The 8,220-nt window shown below is 43.5% G+C and overlaps 1 long non-coding RNA gene across 3 annotated transcripts; it reads left to right on the forward strand.

The window, feature by feature from the left end:
* Positions 1-1,408: 1,408 nt before the first annotated feature.
* On the forward strand, positions 1,409-8,220 carry LOC138735329 (uncharacterized). 3 transcript variants are annotated; one of them, XR_011339709.1, is made up of 3 exons: positions 1,409-1,545; positions 2,420-2,601; positions 7,679-8,220. It is a non-coding gene; the product is annotated as an uncharacterized lncRNA (long non-coding RNA). The 3 variants fall into 3 exon arrangements; XR_011339708.1 differs by lacking the exon at positions 1,409-1,545 and adding an exon at positions 1,560-2,318; XR_011339707.1 differs by lacking the exon at positions 1,409-1,545 and having other exon boundaries at positions 2,325-2,601.

Consider the following 8,220-nt stretch of genomic DNA (forward strand, 5'->3'; position numbering starts at 1 on the left):
AAGGGAGAGGAGAGGAGAAGGGAGAGGAGAGAGGAGAGGAGAGGGGAGAGGAGAGGGGAGAGGAGACGAGAGGAGAGGGAAAAGGACAGGAGGGGAGAGGGAAGAGGGGAGGGGAGGGGAGGAGAGGAGAAGGGGGGAGGAGAGGAGGAGGACGGAAGCAAAGGAGAGTGAGGAGAGGGCAGCGAAGGACAGAGAGGGATGAGAGGAGGAGAAGAGGGTGAGGAAAGAAGGGAGAGGAGGGGACAGAGAGGGGGATGAGGGGTGAAGAGAGGTCGTGAGAGGAAAGGGGGGCAAGGGGAGTGAGGAGAGGGGAGGAGAGAGGGGATGAGGGGAGAAGAGAGTGAGGAGAGGGACTGAGGGAATGAGAGGAGATGAGGAGAGAGGTGAGAAGAAGAGAGGAGAAGGGCAATGAGGAGGGTAGAGGAGAGGGGTAGTGAGGGAGAGGAATGGGGGAAGGAGAGGGAGGAGGGGAAAGGGGTCTGAGGAGAAGCTGGGAAGGGGCTGTGAGAGGAAGGGGGAGTGGGAGGGGAGGAGAGGGAGAGTGGGGAGAGGAGGTTGAGAGGGGCGAGGGGATGGAGAAGAGCGACGCAGGCCACTCAGCAAACCCTAGGTGGCTGCTACTGACCTCAAGTGTGGCTGGAGGCTTTTGGAATCGTTTCCCTTGTTCTTGGGAACCTCGCTGCATGGGAGGCAGGTGTGAGGGTTAGTTCAGTTTCTTCCTCCCACTCGCTTGCTGGGAGAAAGGCGTTTGGCAGAGCAGCAGGAGGAGGCAGGTGGTGATTCTTGGCCTTCTTCAGTGGAAGGAACGCTAAAAATAGGCATCGCCCTCATGCTGCAGAAGGTGGTATCAATGGCTTTCCCAGCAGCCCCCAAATGGCCTTGGACAGCCCTGAAAAATAGGCATGGCCTCCTTTAGGGTAGTTTTTGTGCTTGAGAAGGGTGAGCCCAGAGAGTTAGTATCCTAAATGCCTCTGTCCCATTAATCCAGGGCTGAGTTTTCCTTTTTTTGCAGTGCTGTTTGGCACTTGCGTGTCTGGAGGAGGTTGCTCCTCTCACCATTCCGCAGAGGGGAAGGGAGGAATGAAGATGTGGGCTCTGAGGACAGGAATGGTTGTGCCGGGTGTCCTTAAGATACTGCTTTAGTCTTTACCAAGTGGAATGAATAAGTGCATTTTGCAGTGCTTTCTTTTTATTATTTTTTTGTCCTCTCCCTTACTGTCTGGTGTTGTGTTTTTAGGAATGCCAAAATCCGGGTTTTCTGAACTGCAAATCTGAAACGCTGTTGGCAGCAGTGATCTCTGTGCTGCAATGAAATGCATCTGCAAGGAGGCACAAATACTGGGTATTTCTAGGAGCCACAAGGTGGCATCAAGGGTGACAGTTTTATCAGACTCGGTAGGAATGACTTTTGCCTGATCAAGGTCTCCACGGAGGCGATACACAAATTTATTGCTTTGAAGCAACAAAAGCAAACTCTTACTTTTAGTTGAAGGTCAGCCTACCATAAAGATCAAAGTTGCAAAATATGGAATCATTTCTTTATAAGTGAGTAACGTGACAAGCTCTTCCTTACTTCCAGAAACGTAGGACCATCGAGACATCTGGACTAAAGAAGTTTGGAGACAAAATAGCATTTCGAATGCTTCCAAGAGGCTATGAGAAATAGGGAAGTTTTTAACAGGAGGGTAAAAAAACCCCAGCAGTTGAACAGTGATAATGTAAAAAGAGAAAATGAGAAAATGGCACAGTGGTTAATATTTGGCTTTAATTGTTTATACAAGATTAGATGTCAAGAAATGTGAGTGAGGAAAGGCTGGAGACATCATGACTGTCATTACATGTCCCAAACCATCTCCAGGAAAAGCCTGAACTGAAGCAGCTGCTTTTCTCAGCAATAACGTTCTCTAAGTGTAATATGGAAGAAAAAAAAACAGTTATATTCATTATGCAATTAAGATTTTGGATGAATTTAAGCAATGTCCTCTTAGAAGTAAGGAACAGAATAAGAAAGCTGGCTTTTAATATGTATATATAGGCTCCTCTGTGTCTTTTTTTCCTCTCTGACCATAGCTTTCTGCATTTTGTTTTGAATTCACTGGTGAAAATGTACACAATTATGGATGTGGTCAGCTCTAATTTGGAAAAATAATCTTCCATTTTTCTTTCCTACAAACAGTATTTTTTTTTTTTTATTAAATGTATTAAAGTGACATCTAGAGACTGGAGTCTGTTGATCTAGGAGCCCTCTTGCACATGCTAAAAGTGGATGTCAGTTCTGCAGAGCTTGTTTTCTGAAGAGCTAAAGCAGCAAACTGATAGTAATACCTGTTTTATTTGGGAATAATTTTGGAATTTAGTGTGCTACTTCCTTTCCTTACATTGCTAAGCACAGCCTTGTGTGTTGTTCCTTTTCTTGCAGGTTGCCAGAGAACATAAAAATTATTGCTATTCTGTTTCTGAGCCTCAGATGGTTACAGGTGCTTACGACCAGTCACGAATATGTCATTTTAAATGACTAGTAAGGTGGATATGTCTCTTAACAGCATGGTCTCAAGGTGGATTACTGAAGCGTGGATTGGAATTCAGTGCATTTTTTTTCAGGTATAGTTTATGCCATTGACCTGAATAAGGGGTCAAACAAGCCACAGTTATCTGTACGACCAAGTCCAAATGTTTTACCACCTCGGTGCATGTATAACTGTATTTTTTGACCACCAGAGGGTAGTGTCATTCCAAATAATTACTTCTGGTGTGATCCTACTGCAGCTTTGTGTTTTGCTGCTGATGGATGAGTGTGATCTAGCTACAAGTACAAGGCCTGAATTTCATGATTTGTAAAATACATGTTTATGCCCGAGATGTCTTTAAAAATTCATTTTACAGCATATAGTTTCTTAAGACTGAATGATTTGAGCTCATCAGTGTCTTCTTCCTTGTTGCACTGCTGGCTCCATGTTTCATTCCAAGTTGTCCTTGTGTTTGCTCTCTCCTCTTCTCCATGTTCCCTCATGTTCCTCCATGCTCTGTACCAGGACACACATTTCTCTCCTTTTCTCTGATACTCCCTCCCCACCTTCTCTTCTATCTATTTCAGAGTCACCTTGAGTCCTTTTCTCCCATATTCCTTGCATATAAGTACTTGTAAGTTACAGAATCACAGAATTACTAGGTTGGAAAAGACCTCCAGGATCATCGAGTCCAAACATTCATATCAAACACTAAACCATGCCCCTCAGCACCTCATCCACCGATCTTTTAAACACCTCCAGGGGTGGTGACTCAACCACCTCCCTGGGCAGCCTCTGCCAGTGCCCAGTGACCCTTTCTGTGAAAATTTTTTTTCTGATGTCCAGCCTGAACCTCCCCTGGCGCAGCTTGAGGCCATTCCCCCTTGTCCTGTCCCCTGTCACCTGGGAGAAGAGGCCAGCCCCCTCCTCTCTACAGCCTCCTTTCAGGTAATTATAGAGAGCAATGAGGTCTCCCCTCAGCCTCCTCTTCTCCAGGCTAAACAACCCCAGTTCCTTCAGTCGCCTCTCATAAGGCCTGTTCTCCAGCCCCTTCACCAGCTTTGTTGCTCTTCTCTGGACTCGCTCTAGAGCCTCAACGTCTTTCTTGTAGTGAGGAGTCCAGAACTGAACACAGTACTCGAGGAGCGGTCTCACCAGTGCCGAGTACAGAGGGAGAATAACCTCCCTGGACCTGCTGGTCACACCATTTCTGATGCAAGCCAAGATGCCATTGGCCTTCTTGGCCACCTGGGCACACTGCTGGCTCATGTTCAGTCGCTGTCAACCAACACCCCCAGGTCTTTCTCCTCCAGGCAGCTTTCTAGCCACTCTTCCCCTAGTCTGTAGCACTGCATAGGGTTGTTGTGCCCCAAGTGCAGGATCCGGCATGTGGCCTTGTTAAACCTCATCCCATTGGTCTCAGCCCATTAGTCCAGCCTGTTCATATCCCTAAGTTATTTTCTATGTCTGTATTCCTACTTTCCTTCTCTGTCCAAGCTCACATACTTCCTGCTCTTTCTGTAACTGTTAGGCAGTTAGCTGTTCGGCAGTTAACTGTTCTTAGCTCTGTGAACGGTTTCAGAGCCTTTCCTTCCTAAAATTCCCCAATCTGCTTCCTTTTCCTTTGGGAGGCTGAGTCATTCGGAAGGTATCGTCATGCCAAGAATTCTTGGATAGGTTTTGCAGGAGTGAAATTGGGCTTTATCATGCTAGAAGATGCTGGAAAATGCTTCCAACCACTTTAATGCTGGTGAACAATTGCAAAGGAGTTGAATTTGTAGTTCAACTCACTATATATCAGGAAATTCATATGCTCCCATTTTCTCTGTTGTGGTTTAGTTAGTTTTACCCCAAATCATTGGCTTTTCATTGACATTTAAAACCTTGCTGGAAGTCAGTTAGATGCAGAAACTAAAAGTAGTCATAGTGCCTCCAAACAGAAAAACTTTGTCGAGCACAGGCCCTGGCAAGCTCAGGCACAGCTCCAGCACAGCTTTTCTTAGCAAACAGCTCTGGAGGTTTAGGACATTGCCCGTTTCCGGCTGCTTTTCACAGTAGTTGAAGGATGGTGCCAGGCTTTGCACCAGAAGGCACTCAGAAGCTTTGCTGTGCCTACACTGCTGTGCACACAGTAATCCTGGTGCACAGATGATAGGAAGGGGCCAGGGATGATGATATTAAAAGAACTGCTCAGTAGATATGAGTGTGAACTTTTAGGCAGTATATCCAAGGGTGCTTGACATTAGGGCACAAAATGCTGCTGCATGAGCTGGCTGTTGCTGTGAGGACCTGGTATTAGCACAGATCAAAGTGTGAAAAAACTCCAGGCTCTTTAAAGCTCTGCCAACAGCAGCAAATTAAACAGTATCAGGATACTCCTGAGCACTGGAGCTCTGTTGTTTCTCCTGATTGTCATCAATCCTTCCATGGTTTTATCCTGGGCCAATGAGCTGTTTCTCAAAATACTCCAGGGCGCAGTCTAGGGGGTACATCCTGCCATCGCCAGCAGGCACATTGTGCACTTTCACTGACTTTTTAAGGCTTTAATAGGGTGGACATTGAATGTCCTGTACCAGTTGGCCTCAGGGGCAGAGACTGGCCCCAGACTTGTTTAACCTACTAATGCGGATGTAATCACAGGGGCTGGGCCCAACCACTAGACTGAAAATTTAGATTTGCAAAGCCTGTTTGGTTTAGGCAGCAGTTACTGAAGGGAGTAACCGTTCCCCAGCTCTGCTACAGAAGGTTCCTGCCTTTTACAAAAGGGCCAGGAGGTTTATTTGCCCTTTAGTCATGACTGGCCACCCTGCACAGTAAATAAGTGCTACCAATGAATTTTCTTTTCTGATCATGCTGTTAGCTTTGATAGAAAGCACTTTTTTTCCTAAACATATGACAAGCAATGTTATATGATGAGGTGAATCATGGAGAAAGGAAGTCACCTAGTGTTCAAAATCCCCAATGCAACAAGACTTACACAAGCTAACATAAATAAAATTACTATTCCCTATTATTTCACATCTCAGCATTATGCAAACCCAGATATTTTGTTGTAGGCACTTATCTGTTATTACTGCAGTAGTGCATGCAGAATTAGGATTTTAAAGAAAAAATTTAATACAACTGGAGCAAAAATAGATTCATTTTAAGTAAATGATGATTTGAAGACAGGCCCTGTTGGAAAAAAAAGACCCTTGCGTTAACTGATGCTGCCAAAGCTCTTGATTTTCTTATGAGCACTACAGTGTTTCTCTTTCGCCTCTAAGACCAAGACCTGAATTCAGATGATTATATGCCAGTTTTGGTTTAAAAACAGAAGGATCTAAATTCCTGGGTTTGAAGACAAACTCTCATAATCCAAAAGGCTAAAAACTAGAACATACGAAATGCTAAAGGCAGAGAACACAGCTTTGCATTTTGTAAAGGCTCTTGTTTTTAAGCCCATTTTTTGGTGGGTTTGGTTTTTTTTTCTCCCCTCTGGGTTATGCAATACAAAATCATCCTTAGCTTTGCCTTTCTTGAGTTGCTGTTAGCTGCCACAGCCTCATTCATGATAGTAAAGTGACACTTGGTAACACAAATTGCACTGTGTGCAGTCCTTCCTTCCATCTTTTGTTCACATCGTGTTGCTTTCCATCTGTTTGAAGCTTGTTCCAGAATCAAACTGCTTGCCTTAAAACATGTTCCTATATTGAACAAGGAGTCCCTGAAGCAAATGTTTGTTGTCTCAATGTCTGTTGCACCCAGCTTTCAAAATATTTTTCCAAATTCCCGATCTGCAAAACCAAGCCAGGCCTTTAGGGTAGTGTGTCTCCTCACTGGAGATAAACCTCCTAAAGCCCAAGTGGTTTCTTCAGGATCATCTGCCCTAACTCATCATGCTCCTGTGATCACTATTTTACACTTGTCTTAGGCTATATATGCATTTAGAAGTAGGTGGTGTGCCTACTCATGTGGCCTCAAAAGTCTATTTGCTAATGAAATTTCTTCAGGCATGCATGTAGTGTTACTATGGTGCTCTCTGTATCCCCTTTCCAGTTCCCTCTTAAGTAGCTTTGGTACTTCTGCAAGGACACCAACAGTTTGAAATAATATTTTAGTATTAAAAAGTAAGTTGTACCTGACAGAAGTGTAAAGATGTCCCGAAGGAGATCAGTGTGCAATTTCTTTAGTTCCTTGTAAGCATACCTTAATTATGCAACAACTTAGAAATTACTATTTTCCAAGTGTATTTAGAACAACAATCTCCAAAACAACAAGCTGAATTCTCTGTTTCTGTTTATTATGCATAGTGCCATAGATCAACAAAAATTATCATTGATTTGTTATCTTTTTATCTGTTTCCAAGAAAAATAATTACATAAAAGCAAACCACAATATTCTGCTGAATTTGTAGAGAGATACATTACTGAATTCCAGTTGCTGTCACTGATAGTTAGCTTTCTCTGACTTTGTAAAGTGTGGTGGAATAAGACCAATGAATAAAGTGCCACTGCACCTTGCAGGAGCTCCAATTAGTATTTTTGTACAAATCTGGTTTTGAGGCTAGAAAGAAGATTAAGAGGGACTGACTGTATTTTCTCATGTAGCACTAAAATATATTTAAATATGCATTTCTGTTTTACTGGGCTGAGTTAGAGACTTGGAGTCCAGTAGTCTTTTTGCATGCTCCCTTGCTTTAACCGAACACCTAAAATCTGTGAAAACTTCTTAACCTTGTTCATATCCACTTTTCACTTTCTCCTTCATGGATCTGGGATGTGAGTGGCATTCACTATACTGTGTGAGCAGGAAGGCTTGTACTGGTAGTGTTTCCTTACACACTTGATGCGAAAGCAGTGTTTTGGCCCAGGCAAAGCTGTTCTGAAATTGAAGTTTGATTGTAGATAAACTGCATATGAAAGTCTAAATCATGTCACTGATGTCAACATACACCGGTCAAGTGCCCTTCTGAACCTGCTGTCAGACATCACCCTTGACAAGTATGAAAGCATTTTTAAAAAAGGTATGTTAGCAAGAGTGCTATAAAGTGTTTTGTGGGAAAGAAGTGAGTTCTTTTGTTCTCTCTCACTCAGTTGTTACTGATAATGACTCGTGTTGCTTATAGCCTCAAAAATACAGTAGCAGTAGTTCAGAAAGCAAATGGGACCTCTGCTTTTCTTTATGAACAGGTGATGAAAGCTTTTAAGAGGAAAAAGGAGGCAACCAGTCTTAGGATTTGGATTGAACTGCTGCAGCAGCAAGCTGGACCAAAGGTGTGTGAAGGAACGGAAATAAAAGGAATGATCACAACTTTTAGTTGACTCTGACGTTTTCTGCTTATGTTGCCAAAGGAAAAATGGTGGAACTATGGAAAAAGAACGTGACTGTGATTTATGCCTGGCTTTATATTTACGTGTTCCCTTTGAGCTGTACCACGCCTGTGTCCTTTGTGGTTTCCTTCAGAGAAAGGATTTTGTAAGCTCATCCTTGCTGGAGTCCCTGTTGATAAGATGCTTTTGTTCATTGTCTGCTTCTGATGCCATGAAGCTGAAGCAAGGGGAAACTTCACTGTTAGACAGAAAGATCAATTTGAGTGAGTGGCTCCCTGTGGCAGAAGTTTATGTTAGTGAAGTTGTTGCTTCTAGCGCTAGGAGACATCTCACGCCTGTTTATCATTGCGTTCACGTAATTGCTTTGAAAGTTTAATAAGATTAAAGCTTTATTAACACAA

The sequence above is a fragment of the Phaenicophaeus curvirostris genome, chromosome 1, assembly GCF_032191515.1.
Source record: "Phaenicophaeus curvirostris isolate KB17595 chromosome 1, BPBGC_Pcur_1.0, whole genome shotgun sequence".
NCBI classification, from domain to species: domain Eukaryota; kingdom Metazoa; phylum Chordata; class Aves; order Cuculiformes; family Cuculidae; genus Phaenicophaeus; species Phaenicophaeus curvirostris.